At 44.7% G+C, this 22,628-nt stretch overlaps 1 protein-coding gene across 1 annotated transcript in view; it reads left to right on the top strand.

The window, feature by feature from the left end:
* The first annotated feature begins 3,151 nt into the window (after nt 1–3,151).
* MCM8 (minichromosome maintenance 8 homologous recombination repair factor) overlaps nt 3,152–22,628 on the top strand; it is a 101,517-nt gene continuing 82,040 nt past the window's right edge. The window contains exon 1 of the mRNA XM_089680627.1: nt 3,152–3,390. The gene's annotated coding sequence lies outside the window, so the exon portion shown is untranslated. The remainder of the gene's footprint in view (nt 3,391–22,628) is intronic.

Here is a 22,628-nt window from a genome sequence, read left to right as displayed (position 1 = left end):
AATAAAAATGTTTTCTTATATGTATAGAAAACCTTCAGCGCAATGAAACCTCCTAAATAAGTGTTCAGCTAGCATATAATGTGTTCCCACATATAACAAAGCAATATTAGATGCCTGATGAAGTCACGTGATGTGACGTAACGCGTAGGGTACGCCGAAGACGTCAAGCCATTAACCGGAAGTCCACGTGCCGCCATTTTGAAAGAGGGAGTTCAACACACTTGGCAGAATACTCTGTATAGTGAGTTTTTAACCCTGTAGTGTCCCAGGAGGACACATTTTAATGTGAGTTGAACATATATTATTTTAATAAAGGCTGATTTTAGCAGAAATTCTACACTATATTGAGCATTTTTTTACATTTATACGGAGTGATCTGGATCTGCTTAAAGGTGCTGCCAAAGAGTGGGAAGATCTGTGTACCACTATACCCTCCCGGGTTAAAGGGAAAAGTACAGTTTGACCTGTCGTTATGGGTCAAACCTGGAGGTGAGCGCACCAATGTGTTGGAGGTGGAAGAGCACTAAGGGGTGACACAGGAGCACCCTACACGTGTATGCAGTAGTGTGACAACACTGGTCCACTTGAAGTACAGCGTATTTAAAGGGATGGTCCATCACTATTCAGATTGTATTCAGCTGGCACTTTTGTTGGCGTATTTGTATCACGATATACAGGAAGTGTAACTACACTGGCCCACGTGATGAGATTACGGATTTAAAGGGACAGATCACTATAAAGGAGTATTTGTTATTTTTGTGCACTATGTTATGTTGTATTTATAGAACTGTTTATGTGCAGTATCTATGGGAGTTTATATGTACGCATTGGAAGAGATTATAGGTAGCATATATGGATTCTCATCAGCATATTGTCACCATTTCTACACGCACATATAAGGTTGTAAGCACTATTATAATTATTTATTGTTGTGCTGCATTTCTTCACTTTCTTTACCGAGACATTTTCGTTCTTCACTGATGAGGCTGCGCTGATGGGTGCTGATGAGGCTGCGCTGATGGGCGCTGATGAGGCTGCGCTGATGGGGCTGCGCTTATGGGCGCTGATGAGGCTGCGCTGACGGGTGCTGATGAGGCTGCACTGATGGGGCTGCGCTTATGGGCGTTGATGGGTGCTGATGAGGCTGCACTGATGGGGCTGCGCTTATGGGCGCTGATGAGGCTGCACTGACGGGCGCTGATGGGGCTGCGCTGATGAGGCTGCGCTTATGGGCGCCGATGGGGCTACACTGGTGAGGCGGCGCTGATGATCAGTTCCCTGATTTTTTTTGTTCGATATCACAGAAAAGCCAGCTTTTACCTTTCCTTAGACAGTGACAGCGCTGAGGAAAGAAAATGCTGATAACCAACATTTGTTTACGATCAGCTGTGATTGGACACAGCTGAGCACATGGTAAAGAGCCAGTGTCATTGGCTCTGTACCCTGATCAGTGATATGTTGTGCCCAAGGGACTCAGCTCACCAGCGATCATGAGGCAGCAAGACTGGGAGGACGTCATGTGACGTCCCGTCTGGCTGTCATTGTACAATAGGTCAGGAACCAGTTAATCACTTGCCGTCTGCCTGCTGTTTATAAACGGCAGGACGGTGGCACTCCAGGGGCGGGATGCCGTTCATAAACGGCACCCGCCATTTCTAGCTGTGCGCGCTCCCTGGGACCGCGCAGCACCGCGATCCGGTGCCCGCTGTGTCCTCCGGACACAGTGAAACACTGATCGTCGTACGGGACCTCTGTGCGAGGTCCCAATCATGTGATCACTGATAGGTCAATCAGTGATCACATGCAAAGTAGTAAGCAAGATGTCACTTGTGACATCATTGCTTACTACGTGTGAAATCTGAGAATGATCACAGAGGTCACATTGTACATTCACAACAGCCTTGTACCATGTGACAAGCTGTGACCAATCACAGCTCACTCAGTATTTCTCAATGGCTGCAAGAATGGAGACAGAGAGAAAGAGAAATAATTGCTTATACATCCTTTATGGGTGTAAAAGCAATCACTGTAAAGTAAAAAAAAAAAAATCATCACCCCTCACAAGTAGTACAGTGTCACCATGGTGACAGTGTACTGCTAGGGTGACAGTATGTGAAAAAAAAAAAAAAAACATTAATATAAAATAAAAAAAATAAAAATGTAAAAAAAGTTCAAAAATTATAATTTTTGGTTATAAACTAATTTGGCTTATTTTTTTTTTTTTAAAAAAAGATAACGGAATACATTTTGGCCAAGATTTATGATGAAATATTATTTATTTGCAAAATTTTATAAGAAAAACACTTTTTTCAAAATTTTTTGACTTTTTCATTTACATAGCAAAAAAAAAAAAATCCCAGCGGTGAATAAATACCACTAAAATAAAGTTTTATCTGTCTCAAAAAATGGTAAAAAATTCATATGGGTACAGTGTTGCATGACCGCGCAATTGTCATTCAAAGTGTCATAGCGCTGAAAGCTGAAAATTGCCCTGGACAGGAAGGGGGTAAAAATGTCCGGACAGCAAGTGGTTAAAGTATAACTAAAGGCAAACCCTCTTTTCCAGTTTTGAATAGAGAGCACATGGATTAGAACCCCCGTCAGGTTTGTATTGCTGTCTGTTTTCCCCAGTAAAGAGATTCACCCTCTCTGTTTGTCCTGTTCACCGCCATCATTGAAAGTGAGACAGAATCCCAAGTGTTGGGTTGTCACCAGTACAGGAACTGAGGGGAAATGTTCCAATGGGACACTAGGTGACTGCCTGTTCTGGCACAGGAAGTGAAGGGAAATCTCCCCAACGGGTCACAGATAGCAAAACAAACCCGAGAGGAGTTATAAACCTGCCTTACTATCCAAACTAAGACGACACTCTTTCCCTGCAGCTCCATGTTTATATGTGAATGAAGTGAGAAACCATAAGCCATTCATAGACACTCACTTCCTCCTCTGCACCTGCACCGCCTTGTACACGTCCTCCTTCTTCAGCACCACATGGTCCCCCTCCTGGATAAGCGGGACACCCTCCGCCATGCCGCCCACTGACAGCCCGATCTCTTCCTCCGGCTTCCTAGCAGCACCCACGTGTGACTCACACAGTCACTACTTCCGGGGGGCAGGGCCTCCGGCCTCAGACCTAATGAATGGAGTCCGGAGCTTATCGATGCTACTGCCGCGGACTGGCTCTCCGTCCAGCTCTACTTTTCCGGTAAATCTCCGTCCGGGACCCCTCAGTGACGGATATCTGAAACGGAGAGGGGCATAGAAAGAGAAAGACGGTGGCGTCAATAAGGCCCCATTGCCATGGCGACGGGGACAGCTCCCGGAAGTGACGTCGGCTGGGCGCCAAACTAGAACTGAGGAAGCTGAGGGGACCTAGGAGGCAGCTGTGAGGTAAAGGACTGAATTCAGCCTGTGACTGCAATCTGGTTCTATCTCTCTTCTATCCACCTCTAGATTTCTGTAGGAGAGCTTCAGAGAGGGGAGCTGAGAGGAGTCACAAGGCTCTTTATGGTTCAGGGAACCATTCTCCCCTGTTTGCTGGGAGTGGGCGCATGTCAGAGGCGGACTGACCACTTGGGAACTCGGGCACCACCCGAGGGCCCGGGGTCAGTAAGGGGCCCCATGAAATGCCCCTGTTACCTTTTTATAGGCTTCTTTTGGGTGTGATTTGAGTGTGGGCAAGGACACAGGGGCCCCATGATCCCCTATTGCCCGAGGGCCCCATGAGTTGTCAGTCCGCCCCTGGCCCATGTACACTGCAGATGATAAACTCACCTTTAGGAGCTGTTCAGCGTTTTTTCAGCAGCCCCTGAACTCCTATGTGTACACATCGTCCTTTACAGTCATTTTTTTGAACATAGAAAACTTGCATTCAGCAGTCAATTTTATCGCCGTTGTAAACGCGGTAAATCACGTTTATAAGTGTTTGCGGCTGAAATTTTTTTGGTTACTCTTTCAGTTCCCGATGCTGCCCAGAGCCTTTTTTCATCATGAAAAATGCATGCAAAGTGTTTTCAAGGTACTCAGATGGACAAAACACTGAACACAGGATGTTCCTACCAAGCTTGTCACACATTGTAATGACCAATTCACACCACAGACCTCTCCCACCCTTGGAAACAAAAGATATGTCTATGACCAATTCACACCTCATACCTCTCCCACCCTTGGAAACAAAAGATATGTCAATGACCATTCACACCTCAGACCTCTCCCACCCTTGGAAACAAAAGATATGTCAATGACCATTCACACCTCAGACCTCTCCCACCCTTGGAAACAAAAGATATGTCAATGACCATTCACACCTCAGATTCCTCATGAAGACCCCCTGCCAGGTGACCTTAATGACTCCCTCCAGCAGACACCTTTTCCACCCTTAGAAACAAAAGAAATGGTAATGAGCAACTCACACCTAATTATCTCAACACATACTGCTGTCTCTGCTTCTACTCTCTGTATTTCTCTGAAACAATCTGAAATAGTTCATAATTGACCACTTTTCAGTGCATTCTGGGCATTTGGGAGGTTCTCCTGTGCTTATCTTTAAAAAAAAGCTTCCAAACGCGCATAAAAACAGTATGCAAACGCGGCTAAACTGACGTTTTTTAACCTACGTTTTCCAGCAGTCAGTTTCCATCGTTCAGAAGAGTTTTCCAAACGCCCCGGTACATGAGCCCTAACTGGGACAAAGAAACGAGAAGGATTTTTTCTACATTAGCCACTTCCTGTCCGGACACTCACCCCCTTCCTGTCCAAGCCAAATTTCAGCTTTCAGCGCTATCACACTTTGAATGACAATTGCGCGATCATGCAACACTGTACCCATATGAATTTTTTAGCATTGTTTTTGAGACAGAGCTTTATTTTGGTATTTATCCACCACTGGGATTTTTTTTTTTTGCTATATAAATGAAAAAGTCAAAACATTTAGCAAAAAAGTGTTTTTCTTATAAATTTTGCAAATAAATAGTATTTCATCATAAATATTGGCCAAAATGTATTCAGTTATCTTTTTAGTATAAAAAAAAATAACCCAAATTAGTTTATAACCAAAAACTATAATTTTTAAACTTTTGTTTTTTACATTTTTATTTTATTTTTTATATTTATGTTTTTTGGGGGTTTTTTTCCCCACATACTGTCACTGTCACTACTTGTGAGGGGTGATGAAGATTTTTTTTTTTTTTACACTGATTGCTTTTTGGAAACAAAAGAAATGTTAATGAGCAACTCACATCTAAGCTAATCTCAACACATACTGCTGTCTCTGCTTCTACTCTCTGTATTTCTCCGAAACAGTCTGAAATAGTTCATAATTTACCACTTTTCAGTGCATTCTGTCCAGGCCAATTTTCAGCTTTCAGCGCTATATCACTTTGAATGACAATTGCGCGGTCGTGCAACACTGTACCCGTATGAATTTTTTTAGCATTTTATTGAGACAGATAAAGCTTTATTTTGGTGGTATTTATTCACCACTGGGATTTTTATTACTTTGCTATATAAATGAAAAAGTCCAAATATTTGAAAAAAAAAAGTGTTTTTTTTTCTTATAAAATGTTGCAAATAAATAATCTTTCTTCATAAATCTTGGCCAAAATGTATTCAGCTATCTTTTTAGTAAAAAAAAACCCCAAATTAGTTTATAACCCAAAATTATAATTTTTCAAACAGTTTTTGGACATTTTTATTTTTTTAATATTTATTTTATTTTTTTACATACTGTCACCCTAGCAGTACAGTGTCACCATAGTGACACTGTACTACTTGTGGGGGGTGATGAAGATTTTTTTTTTTACACTGATTGCTTTTACGCCCATAAAGGCTGTAAAAGCAATTATTTTCTCCTTCTCTCCAACTGCATTCTTGCAGCCATTGAGAAATACTGAGTGAGCTGTGATTGGTCACAGCTTGTCACATGGTACAAGGCTGTTGTGAATAGCCCTGTATCATGTGATCTTGTGATCATTCACAGATTTCACACGTAGTAAGCAATGATGTCAGGAAGTGACATCTTGCTTACTGCTATTCATGTGATCACGGATTGGCCAATCAGTGATCACATGATCGGGACCTCATACAGAGGTCCCGTACAGCGATCGGTGTTCCACTGTGTCCGGAGGACACAGCAGGCACGGGATTGCGGTGCCGTGTGCTCCTAGGGAGCACGCAGAGGCAGGGAAGCGGGGAGGACGTTTATAAACAGCCATCCGCTCCTACACTGCTCCCGTCTGGCTGTTTATATACATGGGCCGGACGGGAGGTGGTTAAGAATACAGCAAGGGTAAAAGGGAGCACTTTTATCACTTGAGAAAGGAAGAATTACACCTCGGTTCCCTTTTTGTTGCCGTTGGTGTCCTCCTTGAGGGGATTTCGTTACTGTTGTGTCAATGAGATAGGAAGTGAGGAGAAATATTCCCAACACAGCCACAGACTGCAGTAAGAACCTGAAAGAGGCACGTGTGGTTCTCCAGTGTAAAGAATCTTAATAAAAAAAAAAAAAAAGAGCGCTCAGCATAAATGAGTACACCCCAACAGATTTGTCAGAAAACCTTTCCTTTCAGAATCCACATTTTCTATGGGTACACTATACTACAAAATACTCCCACAAATGCGGGCCATTGATTGCAAACAAGATTTGTTCATTTTCACACATAAAGTATTTTTCCTAACAAATTAAATCAAGACCATGTTGCAAAAATGAACACACCCCAATGAAAGTCTTACGCCCCGTACACACTATAAGAAAATCGGATGAATGATCATCCGGTTATCATCAAGTGTACGCCGCTGGTCGAAAGCGATGTGCTTTCATGCATGTGAATATTGTACGATATAAAGGCATTGCGTACGAACGTCGTAGTGTAGCTGTGGAAATGATGTCATGTACGTGTGACCCTGTAGCCACACCTTTCGGTGCCATATTTGTTTTCCCTCAGCGACGGATCTTTCGTGACGAATTTTCGGAATAGTCATGGATACTGTATCCGAACTGTTTAATGACATCAATGGCTGTAATGCTACAAATATTCTGTGGTGTTTATTTTCTTCAGGTTCTTCTGGGTCATAAGCAGCTTCCGATTATACTTTCATATCCAGTTCTTCTCGTACGAAAACTGTACACATTAAATGAAAATCGTTCGTTCTGTTCCCAAACAACAAAAATTTTGATGTTTGGACTGTCGTTAATTTCGTTCGTAAGATCGGAATCAGCTGTGGAAAATGATGTACACACCGTCAGAAAATTGCACGATTGCTCGTCGAACGAGTACGTTCGTGCGATTTTCTTATAGTGTGTACGGGGCATTAGAAGCAAAGCTATATTTTAGACAACAATATTCTAATTAACAAGAATTCAACTACAAGTGAGTCTAATTATTCATTAAACAGGACAGACAGTTGATTATAAAAGGGTGTTACTTAACCACTTGCCCTCCAGAGGATTCCCCCCCCCCCTCCTAACCAGGCCATTTTTTTGCATTACGGCACTGCGTCACTTTAAGGCAGCGGTTCTCAACCTGGGGGTCGCGACCCCTTTGGGGGTCGAACGACCATTTCCCAGGGGTCGCCTAAGACCATCGGAAAACACATATTTCCGATGGTCTTAGGAACCGAGACACTGCTGCTCTGTCTCGCGATCTGTGGGCGGGATGATATGCTGCCCCTGTAACCTGGCCACACCTCCGGGATCACTCAACAGCTCCGCCTTCTCGCCGCTGATTGGCCACCGGAACTGTAGCTCAGGAGAGGCACACAGGCGGCCAATCACCGGCGAGGAGGTGGAGCTTGGAGAGGAGGAGCCGAGCGGCAGAGCGCGCAGATCGAAGAAGATCGAGGGAGCTGCAGGACCGAGTGAAGAGGAGAGAGGCCAGAGAAGGAAGACAGCTGACAGGTAAGTGCAAATTTTGCTTCTGCAGGCTGTAGATGGGAGAGGGAGAGAGCGAGCCTAGGCTGGAGCAGGGGTCAGCAAGGTAAGTATCATTGGTGTCAGTGGGAGGAATAGTGCCCCATCATTTGTGTCACTAATACCAACGATGGGGCACTATTCCTCCCCCCACTGACACCAACGATGGGGCACTATTCCTCCCCCCACTGACACCAATGATAGGCACTATTCCTCCCCCCACTGACACCAATGATAGGCACTATTCCCCCCACTGACACCAACGATGGGGCACTATTCCTCCCACTGACACCAACGATGGGGCACTATTCCTCCCACTGACACCAACGATGGGGCACTATTCCTCCCACTGACACCAACGATGGGGCACTATTCCTCCCCCCACTGACACCAACGATGGGGCACTATTCCTCCCCCCACTGACACCAACGATGGGGCACTATTCCTCCCACTGACACCAATGATGGGGCGCTACTCCTCCCACTGCAAAATTACAGTTCTGAAGTAGCAACGAAATAATTTTATGGTTGGGGGTCACCACAACATGAGGAACTGTATTAAGGGGTCGCGGCGTTAGAAAGGTTGAGAACCACTGCTTTAAGGGCTCGTTCACAGTTGACTGTTTTTCCAACTCTTGTCAGACGCCCCTATAGCGTTTGACTAGTGTTGGTCCGGCGTTTGCGGAGCATTTTTTAACGCTCCGCAAACGCCGCATGCACGGTTTAGCGGCGGTTGCTAGGCGTTTGCAAAGCGTTAAAAATGCCCCACAAACACCTATAATGAAGTTTGAATGGTGTTACCGCTCCACAAACGCCCTGCAACCGCGTCGCAACCGCACTGCAAACACCGGGCGTTTGCGGAGCGGCACCATAGACTTCAATAGGAGGCTTCAACTCCTCCTGACTTGACCAGAGGTGTCTGTTTTGCCGCGACGCGCCGCTAACGCTCCCTCGTGAGCAGCCCCTTGTGCTGCAATGTGCAGAATTTTCCCAGGCGTTTGGGAAGAGTTAAAACCGCTTCCCAAACACCTGTCTGCCGCTTGCAAACAAGGCTAATGTGAACGTAGCCTAACTGACAATTGCATGGTCATGCAACGCTGCACCCAAATTAAATTTACGCCCTTTTTTTTTTCCCCACAAATTGAGCTTGCTTTCTGTGGTATTTGATCGCCTGTGCAGTCTTTGTTTGCGCTATAAAAAAAAAAGACAGACAATTTTGAGAACAAAAACAATATTTTTGACTTTTTGCTATTAATCATGTCCAGAAAAAAAATTAAAAAAATCATATTTTTGTCATAAATTTATTCCAAAATGTATTCTGCTCCATGTCTTTGGTAAAAAAAAAAAAAAACCCAATACGTGTAAATTAATCGGTTTACATGAAAGTTATAGCGTCTACAAATGGTGGTATATATACTGGGATTTTTTCTTTTTACTAGTAATGGTGGCAATCAGCGACTTATAGTGGGGCTGCGGTGGGCATTCTGACACTGACATTGTACTAATGGCACTGCGCAGGAAGGGTTAACATGAGGGTGATAAAAGGGTTAACTGTGTGCTGGGTGTGGTTTACTAGAGGGCGGTGTCTGTGTGCGCCACTGTAAGCACACTGCTTTGGATGGCTGTGCTGTGCACGAGCTAACAGGGAAGAGAACTGTTTTGTATACAAACAGTTCTCCCCGGTGGAGATCTTCGGCGATCACCGAGCGCTGGCGAGTAAGCACCAGCTGGGACCCAGTGATTGACAGCCGCAGCCGCGAATGTCCAGAAATGCAAAATCACGTATATATAAGTGATTTGCGTACTCGTGCCGCCCTGTAGCAGTATTTCTGCTATAGGGCGGTCGGGAAAGAAAACCCCTTCCCATTTCATGCTGTGAGCAATGGCACCACATGGAAAAGAAATGTCACAAGGCCTGAGAAAGAAAAATCCTTTACAGAAGAAAGGTGAAGGTTACAAGAAGATCAGCAAAGCTTTACTTATCAGAATACTGTAGTAAAAGTGATCCAAAAATTTAACAAAGTTGAAACTGCAGCCATCTCACAGAGACGTTCGGGCTGTCCACGGAAGTTAACACCTCGACAGGAGCATCTTCTGATGAGAAGGGTTGAAGAAAATCGCCATGCAAGTTCACTGCAATTTGCTAAAAAAAAGTAGACAGCCAAATTGGGGCGATTGTTTCCTGTGACACAATACGACGTACACTGCACAGGAAAGGCATGCATTGGTGTCATCCACGAAGGAACCCTCTCCTAAAGCCCATGCACAAAAAAGCCTGCCTAGAATTTTGTCAAGGGCCCATGCTGAAAAAGAAGACTACTGGACTCTGTACTCTGGAGTGATGAGACCAAGATAAATGTTTTTGGAACTGATGTCTTCAAAACTGTATGGCGTCACAAAGGTGAGGAGTACAAGGAAAAATGCATGGTGCCTACTGTGAAACATGGTGGTGGCAGTATCCTGTGGGGCTGCATGAGTGCTGCTGGTGTTGGGGAGCTGCATTTCAATGATGGTATCATGAATTCACAGATGTACTGCTCTATATTGAAAAAGAAGATGCTCCCATCACTCCGTACTCTTGGTCGTTGTGCACTTCTCCAACATGATAATGATCCAAAACACACATCTAAGGCCACTGTTGCATTTCTGAAGAAGGACAGGGTGACAGTGATTCAGTGGCCAAGTATGTCTCCTGATCCGAACCCAATCCAACACCTATGTGCAATTCTGAAGAGACAAGTTGAGCATCACTCTCCATCCAACATCCAGGCTCTAACAGAGGTCGTTCTTGAAGAATGGAAAAAGATCGATGTTGCAATATGTCCCCAACTTGTTCATTCCATGTCTAGAAGACTTGGTGCCGTCCTTACAAATCATGGAGGTCATACAGAATACTAGATGGAGGAGTTTGTGTTGTGGGGGGGGATTCATTTTTTCATCAACTAATTTGAGTAAAACTGAAGATTTTGAAATCCAAGTTCTATTAATAACTTTGCTTTCATGTAATGAGCCGAACAAATGTTTTATACAAATCAGTTTTGTCAAGATTTTGGAAATTGTTCTTGTGTTCATTGAGATATTGAATAAAATCTTACTTTTCACAAGGGGTGGACTCATTTATGTACTGTAAATTGTCTGACGTTTCTTTTAAAGTTTGTCCTGGAAAATTAATGTTGTCTTTTTCTTTTCTTTTTTTTTTTGTTCATTTGAATCATTTTGCAAAAGGTCACATAGGGACTGCCACACAGAATATGCCCATTGTGCCTAATTATAGGCAACTGGTTTTGTAAATTTATAATAACAGTACAAGGGAGGAAGATACAGACATGTAATTGAAGATTTCTTGCACTTACTAAGCATGCAGAACCAGATGAAATATTCACTGCCTGGTCCTGTAAATCTCCCCCACCTTGTTCTTACAATCATGTGAAAGTTATTTATTTTTTTGGGATTTGTCACACTTAAATGGTTCAGATCATCAAACAAATTTTAATATTACACAAAGATAACCCGAGTACATACAAAATGCAATTTTTAAATGATTTCATTTAAGGGACAAAATCTGTCCAAGGAGGCTGAGAGCAATAGAAGGTTTGTTTTTTGAGTTAAAAACAAATACTTGAATAGAATATATCTTCTTTTATTTTTTTTTCTAACCCCTTTACTTACCACCTATATACTGCATCCACACGGGAGTGTGTGTAAATCTCACAAGCCAACTGTTGGCTGTAAGGATCATTGCCATACATTCCATACTGGTCTTAGATCCTGGATGTCTCATTAACCACTTCCTGTCTGGCCCATGTACAGTATATAAATGTCCGGACGGTGGCAGTGCAGGGGCGGGTTGCTGTTCATAAACGGCACCCGCCATTTTGGACTGTGCGTGCTCCCTGGGATCCGGACACAGCGGAACACTGACCGCCGTACGGGACCTCCTTGTGAGGTCCTGATCATGTGATCACTGATTGGCCAATCAGTGATCACATGAATAGTAGTAAACAAGATGTCACTTCTGACATCATTGCTTACTACGTGTGAAATCTGTGAATGATCACAGAGATCACATGGTACAAGGCTATTCACAACAGCCTTGTACCATGTGACAAGCTGTGACCAATCACAGCTCAAACATTATTTCTCAATGGCTGCAAGAATGCAGCCAGAGAGAAGGAGAAATGATTGCTTTTACAGCCTTTATGGGTGTAAATGCAATTGGTGTAAAAGAAAAAAATAATCTTCATCACCCCCCTATCAGTACACAGCAGTGCTGCCCATCAGTACCGCCTATCAGTGCCATTGGTCAGTTCTGCCTATTAGTGCCCATCATTGCCCCATATCAGTGCTGCCTATAAGTGCCTATCAGTGAGGGAGAAGAATTACCTGTTTTGTAAAATTTTATAATAGAAACAAAGAAAAACTTTTTTTTTTTTCAAACATTTTTTTTCTGTCATTTTATAGTGCAAAAAAGAAAATACTCAGTGGTGATTAAATACCACCAAAAGAAAGCTATTTGAAAAAAAATAAAATATGGGAACAGCATTGCATGACCGCGCAATTGTCGTTCAAAGTGCGACAGCGCTGAAAATTGGCCTGAGCAGGAAGGGGGTAAAAGTGCCCGGTAGGCAAGTGGTTAATTCATTGTTAATATTCAAAGCAAACTCCCCCAACCATCCATCCATCCATCCATGTCTCCATGCTTTATTTTGCTGAGAATTAATTTTGAAAAACACCCCCTGGTATTTCTGGCAGTGGCCATCTTGAGTAAGGGCAGATGATTCATGTAGCAGGTAAAACAAGTGAATATAATATAAGTTCCTATCTATTTACTAATCTTAGGAGCATGAGGATCAAAAACAGTCCGTGTTGATTGAGAGAGTGAAGTTCCACTTTAACTACAACAGCAACATTGTTGCCAGCAAAAGCTGCCTGGGAGAATTGTAGACGCATCAAATCTCTGCTACAAAAGTTGCTGTTGTGCTGCGGTATTTATATACATTTGATAATATTACATGATGGGAGGAAACCTCTGCCATACAATCTTTCAGCTGCTTAGCCCATAGTTCTGTGCTTCCTATCCTTGTCTTGTTTCATACCCTCTGGCAGGGGCAGACTGACCATTTAGCCACTCGGGCACTGCCCGAGGGCCCAGGGTCAGTAGGGGGCCCCATGAGATGCCCCTGGTACCTTTTCATTGGCTTTTTCATAGGCTTTGTGGGTGTGGGCGAGGACACGGGGGCCCCATAATCCCCTATTGCCCGGGGACCCCATGAGTTGTCAGTCAGCCCCTGCCCCCTGGCAACTCCTTTCAATAAATTGTACCCTTGATATTAGCAGTATGTTAGTAATTATTATGGCTCATGTCCACCTGCATTGCTCTTTGAGGCCTGTTTCACATTAGTATGATTTCAGATGTGACTCGAGTCACACAGAATTGCATGACAATGGAAATCGCATTATTTTCAATGGTGCCTTGAGGAGTTGAGTCTCCTTTCAACTGGAGTCCCTGAAGATGGGCCCTTTTAAGCGCTGGTTTACACTGGGTGGTGCCAGAATCGCATCGGTTTCCGCACCCGCAACCACATCACACTGCTCTTACGAGACGTGCTGGGCTGCCATTCATTGTGAATGGCACCCCCATGCATCACAGCACGGGTGAGGGAACTGTAAGGAAACTGCATGGTCATAGTTTCCTTGCGGCCGCGTTTTTAAAAAAGTGCATGCACTTTTTTTTTTGTGAAACATGGGCAGAGCAGCCTGTTTAAATGTATGGACTACCGTGCCCAAGCAAACGCGAGCCACACGGCCCACAATAGTGTGAACTGAACCTTAGGGCCAGTTCACATTACATGCAGTCCAGTGTGATTTTTTATTTTTTTTTTCTGCATCAAAAACGCATGGATAGTGGGTTATATGGTTTCCAATGGCATAGTTCACACCAGTGCAGTCAGTTGCAGTGCATTCCAGTCCAGTTTCAGGGAAGAAAAAGAATATGACACATTTTTTCCTGCACTGAACTGTACTGGAATGCGGTAAAACGCATCAAAAATGCACCGGAACACAAGTCCTTATTTAACCCCCTGGCGGTATTCCCAAGTGTAGCTCGGGGTAAAGTTTCAGTACCAAAAGCAGTAACCCCGAGCTACACTCGAGATTACCATGCAGCGTTGCTCAGGGATTCCCAGTTTCACTTACCTTGTCCTGCACTCCCGCGATGTCCCCCCTGCAATGTCCTCCGGCCGATGCCGGCATCTGTGTTCCGGGTTCTGCTTCCTGCGAGTATCGGAATGTACGGGGGATGGAACTGGCGGGAAATGTAAAAATTTTAAAAAAGTGACATTCACAAAATTCCCTAAAATCACATAGTATAACATTCCTGTATCAAACCATTTCACATACATTTTCTCCCGAGTGCTTTGTCCGGCGCCCTTCCTGCATTTTTACCGTTCTTTCTGCCTGGAAACTGAGAAACGTCCATGGCGTCCAAAAAGCGTCCCTTTAGGTCAAAAGCGGTTTTAGACCGGCTAGAGAACAGCGATAGTAAATCAGAACCACTTGCAGAATTGAGTGATAATGATTCGTGGGGGAAATTCCTCATCAGACACTGAAAACGATTCTGCGACTGAGCTCAGTGATGTGCGAACTTGGCGCTCTATTTCACATTTCAGTGTTTTTGGTTTGATTATATTATTGAATTAAATTTATTATTATTATATTATTATTTTTTATGTTTATTATATTATAATTTATGATTTCGTGTTTCAAATTTTAACATACCCGGGATGTTTACTAGACTCTTGTTCGGACAGATTTCAGTGAGTCATTCCTAAAAATTACAGGCCTACAATAAAAAAAACAACATATTTCCATGCAAAACAATGTACCGCTTTCAGCACAGAAATACTGACATCATCATACCACTAGGGAGGTTAAAGTGAAGAAAAGAGGGGAAAAAGTGCACCTGAATGCATAAAAAATGTGCATACAGAAAAGCATCCAGACTGCGTTTCTATGGTGTGAACTGTCCCTTTTTAAGGTGAAGAAAAAGAGGGAAAAAAATGCACTGGAACGCATCCGTAAGGCATCTGAACTGCATTTCTTTGGTGTAAACTGGCCCTTAAAGGGATTAGCAGCAGCAGTAAAGAAATTACTTTGCAGCAATCTGTCCTGGCCAGGGAGCTCCCATGGGTCAGCAACAATTGAGGGACCCCAGCTGGTCCTCTGCAGAAGTATTTTTTTACCCATTTAGACCTGGTTCACACCTTTTGCATGGGTGCGGGCTGTATTTGTTTGGGCACTGCAGCCCATTTGTTTGAATGGCCTTTTGTGCCCGCGCAGAAAAGGTGCATGTACCTTTTTTAAAATGGGCCCCACAGGAAAATCGCATGGTCCTTCTGAATTCCTTGCGGATCCTGCACCCCGATTTCCCAAACCTGCAACCACCTACATAGATGTGAAACAAGCCTACAAGAAATCACACATCTGCCGAGGAATAAGTCACACACAACCCAACCCGTGCAGCAATCTGCCAAATAATTAAAATGACATTACACTATAAATACAGAAACATTGCTAAAATAACTAAAAACAGTTACAACCTGTTTACAACCTCATGCCTGGCTTTGGCGGGCACCGGGCTGAATGATGTGTCAGTGCAGTGGTCACACAGTTGTGTGCCATTGGAGGCATTGGGCATTCAGTCTCCGTGAGTCTCCTCCCTGGCTGTTGTGTAAAGTACTGCAGTGCAAAATGAGACCCCGCTGTTTGGACTGGCTGCTACTGATGTACACACTCAAAAGGGACCTGCGGAGTGCATGGTATTTAGAGCATGCTGTAGCTGCTGTCAGTGGGCACAACTTAATCAGAAGGAGGGTGACATCAGATCACCTCGCTCCTGCTCGCCGAGAATTGCGCTGCCACTGCCTATAGCCCTGGCTAAAAGTTTTGAGAATGACACAAATATTATTTTTCACAAAGTCTGCTGCCTCAGTTTTTATGATGGCAATTTGCAATACTCCAGAATGTTATGAAGATGATCAGATGAATTGCAATTAATTGCAAAGTCCTTCTTTGCCATGAAAACGAACTTATTCCCCAAAAAAACATTCCCACTGCACAGCATTTCATCTCTGCCACAAAAGGACCAGCCGACATCATGTGTGTGATTCTCTTGTTAAAGCGGAGTTATAGCCATTTTTGTGTTTATTAAAAGTCAGTAGCTACAGAAACTGTAGCTGCTGACTTTAATAAACACACACTCACCTGTTCCAGGGTCCAGTGGCGTGCTCGCCCGCGCTGTCCCTTCTCTCCTTCTCTCCCCAGCATCAGCATCTTAACTGTGGGCACCAGGTTGTGGCAGCTTGCGGCTTCACAGCCGGGTGCCCACTGCGCATGTGCGAGTTGTGCTGTACATCCTGATTGGTCCGGTAGTCTTCTGGAACCTGTTAAAGTTCCCAGGAGACTGTGGGAGGAAGGACGGGGCCAAACTTCCAGCTCACTTCGCCGTGGCAAACTGAGCCGGAAGTGGGAGCAGGTATCCGCTCCCCCCCCAAAACAAAGTGCCAAATATGGCAGTGGAGGGGGGGAGGTGGCAAATAAGTGGAGCTTCCACTTTTGGGTGGAACTTTGCTTTACCACAGATGTCAGTGTTGATGAGGACAAGGCTGGGAATCGCTCTGTCATGCTGATTGAGTAAGAATTATAGACTAGAAGCTTTAAAAGGAGGGTGGTGCTTGAAATCTTCTTCTGTTAACCATGATTACCTGCAAGGAAACGTGTGCAGTCATCGTTGCTTGGCACAAAAAGGGATTCACAGGCAAGGATATTGCTGCTACTAAGATTGCACCTAAATCAACCATTTATCGGATCATCAAGAACTTCAAGAAGAGAGATTCAATTGTTGTGAAGAAGGCTTCAGGGTGCCCAAGAAAGTCCAGCAAACGCCAAGACCGTCTCCTAAAGATGATTCAGCTGCTGGATTGGGGCACCACGAGTGCAGAGCTTGCTGAGGAATGGCATCAGGCAGGTGTGAGTGCATCGGCACGCACAGAGAAGCGAAGAATTTTGGAGGATGGCCTGGTGTCAAATAGGGGCAGCAAAGCAGTCACTTCTCTCCAGGAAAACATCGGGGACAGACTGATATTCTGCAAAAGGTACAGGGATTGGATTGCTGAGGATTGAGGTAAAGTAATTTTCTCTGATGAATCCCTTTCCGATTGTTTGGGGCATCCGGAAAAAAACCTTGTCCACAGAAGAAAAGGTGAGAGCTACCATCAGTCCTGTGTCATGCCAACAGTAAAGCAGTTCTAAGCCAAAGGAGTGGGCTCACTCACAAGAACATGAATGAAGAATGGTACAAAAACATCCTCCGAGAGCAACTCCTCCCAACCATCCAAGAACAGTTTTGTGACAAACAATGACTTTTCCAGCATGATGGAGCACCTTGCCGTTAGGCAAAAGTTATAACTAAGTGGCTTGGGGAACAAAACAATATTTTGGGTCCATGGCCAGGAACCACCCCAGACCTCAATCCCATTGAGAACTTGTGGTCAATCCTCAAGAGGCGGGTGCACCAAAAAAAAAAAAAAACTCTACAAATTATGACAAACTCCAAACATTGATTAGGCAAGAATGGGCTTCCATCAGTCAGTATGTAACCCAGAAGTTGATTGATATCACACCGGGGCGAATAGCAGACGTGTTGAAAAAGGAAGTGCCAACCCTGCAAATATTGACTCTTTGCATAAATTAAATGTAATTGTCAGTAAAAAGCCTTTTGACACTTCTGAAATGCTTGTCATTATACTTCAGTATACCATAGTAACCTCTGACAAAAAGACCTAAAAACACCGAAGCAGCAGACTTTGTGAAAATTAATATTTGTGTCATTCTCAAAACGTTTGGCCAGGGCTGTACCAAGCAGGGGTGGACTGACCATTTGGAAACTCGGGCACTGCCTGAGGACCTGAAGTCAGTAGGGGGCCCCATGAGATGCCCCTGGTACCTTTTTCATAGGCTTTTTTGAGTTTGGGCAAGGACACAGGGGCCCCATGATCCCCTATTGCCCAGGGGCCCCATAAGTTGTCAGTCCGCCCCTGGTACCAAGTGAAACTTTTGTTTTCATTTATTTAAAACAAAATGGACCGCATCCCCCTAGGTACATCACTGCCTTTTACAGCCATTATTCAAGTTTTTTTGTGTACCCCTAAATGTTCTTGCGCATACTCAATGATGTGAACCACTGCATGAAAAACACATTTTGAGTCCGCTATTGCCAGCTGTGGCAACATAAGATATGCATGAACATTAAATATTTATTATAAATTGCAATTCATGTTTCCAAAATGTTCATTATTTATTTATGAATCTGTTTGTAACAAAATATTAAAGTATGTGTGACAGCAAAACCCAAGCTTATGGGGGTTCAGTAACATCTTTGACTGCTGAAGCCGGTATCAAAAGTCGATGTATTTATTATACGAGCATGCAGGGAGAGCAACACAATACAGTTGTGGCCAAAATTATTCAACCCCCACTGAAATTGAGTGTTTTGGCCAGTTTGACATTGCTTTTGATCATTCAGTCATCTTGCTTACATTTACATTAAAGAGGCACTTGTAGGTCAGACAAATATAACATAACAGTTATAATGAAATAACCACAAATGTCTTTTCTGTGCTCACAGCATTATCAGTTTTATTCAACCCCCAAGTGACATTCAATCTTAGTACTTAGTACAGCATCCTTTTACAGTTATAACAGCTTTTAAACGTGAAGCATAGCTTGACACAAGTGTCTTGCAGCGATCTACGGGTATCTTCGCCCATTCTTCATGGGCAAAGGCCTCCAGTTCAGTCACATTCTTAGGCTTGCGCACTGCAACTGCTTTCTTTAAGTCCCACCAGAGGTTCTCAATCGGATTTAAGTCTGGTGACTGCGATGGCCACTCCAAAATGTTCCAGCCTTTCCTCTGCAACCATGCTCTAGTGGACTTGGAGGTATGCTTGGGATCATTGTCCTGTTGAAAGGTCCAACGTCTCCCAAGCCTCAGGTGTGTGACGGACTGCATCACGTTTCCATCCAATATCTCCTGGTACTGAAGAGAATTCATGGTACCTTGCACACGCTGAAGCTTCCCTGTACCTGCAGAAGCAAAACAGCCCCAAAGCATGATTGACCCTCCACCATGCTTCACAGTAGGCAAGGTGTTCTTTTCATCATAGGCCTTGTTCTTCCTCCTCCAAACATAGCGTTGATCCATGGGCCCAAACAGTTCTAATTTTGTTTCATCAGTCCACAGAACACTATCCCACAACTTTTGTGGTTTGTCCACATGGCTTTTGGCATACTGCAGTCGACTCTTCTTATTCTTTGGAGACAGCAAGGGGGTACGCCTGGGAGTTCTGGCACGGAGGCCTTCATTACGCAGTGTGCGTCTTATTGTCTGGGCTGAAACTTCTGTACCCACATCTGACAAATCTTTTCTCAGTTCCTCAGCAGTCACACGGGGACTTCTCTCCACTCTACGCTTCAGGTAGCGCACAGCAGTCGAAGTCAGCATCTTCTTTCTGCCACGACCAGGTAGCGTTTCAACAGTGCCCTTTGCCTTGAATTTGCGAATGATGCTTCCTAAGGTGTCTCTTGGTATGTTTAACATCTTTGCAATCTTCTTATAGCCATTGCCCTTCCTGTGAAGAGAAATCACCTCTTCTCTTGTCTTCCTGGACCATTCTCTTGCCTTCACCATGTTTGTAACCACACCAGTAAATGTCTAGAAGGAGCTGAGTATCACAGTCATTTTAAAGCTGCCTAATTGGTGCTTATTATGCTTGATTGCTGCTCGGTGACATCCACAGGTGTTTTCAATACCTGATGGAAAGCACCTGTATGAACCTCTGTTCTTCAGAGTGGTAGTCTTTAAGGGGTTGAATAATTGTGGCAATGAAGAAACCACATAAGAACCATTTACTACTGTATTACATAAACAATTGATGTCATTTTAGTTGCATTTGGGTAGTTACAACGTCCTTGTAGGATTTGATTCTGAATACAATTCCAAATGTACACTATAGTCCCTAAACCCCTTTACAGCATTGGGGGTTGAATAATTTTGGCCACAACTGTACATAGCATTGAATTCAAAGGATTTACTCTATCTTCAGGTTTCTAGCACAATTTATATGTCCTAGGATGGGTGATAACCTAAGGCTCCTTTCACATGGGGCGGACCTGTCAGCAGATCCACTTGCTCAGCGGAGGATCTCTCTGCTGATGCCCACGAAGCAAGCGGATGACAGGTTTGTGTCTGCTCTGCTGATGCAGAGTGGACACAGACACAGCCCGCTGTTTTCTATTGGGCAGTTGGATGGAAATGGACTGCCTGTCCGCTACCACCAGACTGTCATCTGATCTGTTAGACAGATGGGGAATGGATCCCCATCCATCTGGTTTTAGCGTATTGGATGCCGACGGGTGTCAACTGACACCCGCTGTTCTATAGAGAGCTATGGATGGTCCAATTGGGTCCAGCTGAAAAATTGACCTGACCAGACCATCAGTGTGAAAGGAGCCTAACCATTTAATTGCGTTGAAATTTCATCCTTGTTTCTAGTGGAATTTGTGTGTGTGCATCCACTGCATCTCAAATGTTATGAAGGGGAACTGCCTGCACACAGATGCATGGAACACCTGGGCATGTCATGCAGGGAAAACATGTCCCTCACACGGGGTTACGCTTAAGTGCATCCATGTAAATGAGACCTTAGGCTTAGCTTACACCTGTAGTTGGGGGTAGAACAAAAATGTGGTTGGGCTGCATTTTTATTACTCTCACAACCCTGTCACTTCCTGCCACATTCAAGTGAACGGGGTTGCTCTGCATCGGCTAGCCTCACAGTTGCAACAAAGTATTCCCATTCAAAAAGCCCCCCCCCATCAGAAGAAAAAAAAAATAGCCATTCAGGAGGTGGCAATATCACACCCAGATTGCCTGTCAGCCATGTCTACACAGCTCTGTGAAAAACGATCCACTGCTGATGCAGGTATAAATGAGCCCTTAAAGTGTTACTAAACCTAGGACCCTGCATTCACTATATCCGGTCTCCCCGGACCCTGCATTCACTATATCTGGTCTCCCCGGACCCTGCATTCACTATATCTGGTCTCCCCGGACCCTGCATTCACTATATCTGGTCTCCCCAGACCCTGCATTCACTATATCTGGTCTCCCAGGACCCTGCATTCACTATATCTGGTCTCCCCGGACCCTGAATTCACTATATCTGGTCTCCCCGGACCCTGCATTCACTATATCTGGTCTCCCCGGACCCTGCATTCACTATATCTGGTCTCCCCGGACCCTGCATTCACTATATCTGGTCTCCCCGGACCCTGCATTCACTATTTCTGGTCTCCCCGGACCCTGCATTCACTATATCTGGTCTTCCAGGACCCTGCATTCACTATATCTGGTCTCCCCCAGACCCTGCAGTCACTATATCTGGTCCCCCCCAGACCCTGCATTCACTATATCTGGTCCCCCCCAGACCCTGCATTCACTATATCTGGTCCCCCCCGGACCCTGCATTCACTATATCTGGTCCCCCCCGGACCCTGCATTCACTATATCTGGTCCCCCCCGGACCCTGCATTCACTATATCTGGTCCCCCCCGGACCCTGCATTCACTATATCTGGTCCCCCCCGGACCCTGCATTCACTATATCTGGTCCCCCCCGGACCCTGCATTCACTATATCTGCTCTCCCCGGACCCTGCATTCACTATATCTGGTCCCCCCCGGACCCTGCATTCACTATATCTGGTCTCCCCGGATCCTGCATTCCCTATATCCGCTCTCCCCGGACCCTGCATTCACTATATCCGCTCTCCCCGGACCCTGCATTCACTATATCCGCTCTCCCCGGACCCTGCATTCACTATATCCAGTCTCCCCGGACCCTGCATCCCCTATATCCGCTCTCCCCGGACCCTGCATTCACTATATCTGGTCCCCCCCGGACCCTGCATTCACTATATCCGCTCTCCCCGGACCCTGCATTCACTATATCCGCTCTCCCCGGACCCTGCATCCCCTATATCCGCTCTCCCCGGACCCTGCATTCACTATATCCGCTCTCCCCGGACCCTGCATTCACTATATCCGCTCTCCCCGGATCCTGCATCCCCTATATCCGCTCTCCCCGGACCCTGCATTCACTATATCCGCTCTCCCCGGACCCTTTAACCCGGACTGGTTAAAGCTTGTAGGAGGAGTTTTCATTCTGCTTTAGGAGGATGCAGGAGCGCTGTCTGGACAGTGCTAATTGGCCCTGTGCTGATCACATGCACCCTCCCAAGGAAAAAAAAACTCTAGCAATACACACCAAACTGAGCACGTGCAGAGTGATTCCACACAATATAACTGGAAGAAGGGGAGGATCAGAGAAGACAGAATCAAACAGTCTTTTTACACAATGCAGAGGATTAACCTCTTAGGTTCCACAGTGAGTATAGCAAGCATGCTTTACTGCATATACAGACTGGGTTTAGTAACACTTTAAATTAGGACTAGAGGCAAAACTTTTTTGTTTTGATTAGATTGGAGAGGGAATAGAACCAATGTGGCCTTTATTGCTGACTGTGCCCCTTAGGGAGATTCACCCTCTCTATTTTTCCTTTTTACCATTATCAATGATGGTGAAAGTAAAAAAATCCCAAATTTTGG

This window comes from Staurois parvus, unplaced genomic scaffold, assembly GCF_062004578.1.
Source record: "Staurois parvus isolate SC_StPar_1 unplaced genomic scaffold, SC_StPar_1.0 ptg000248l, whole genome shotgun sequence".
Classification (NCBI taxonomy): domain Eukaryota; kingdom Metazoa; phylum Chordata; class Amphibia; order Anura; family Ranidae; genus Staurois; species Staurois parvus.
This window is presented reverse-complemented; position numbering and strand designations above follow the sequence as displayed.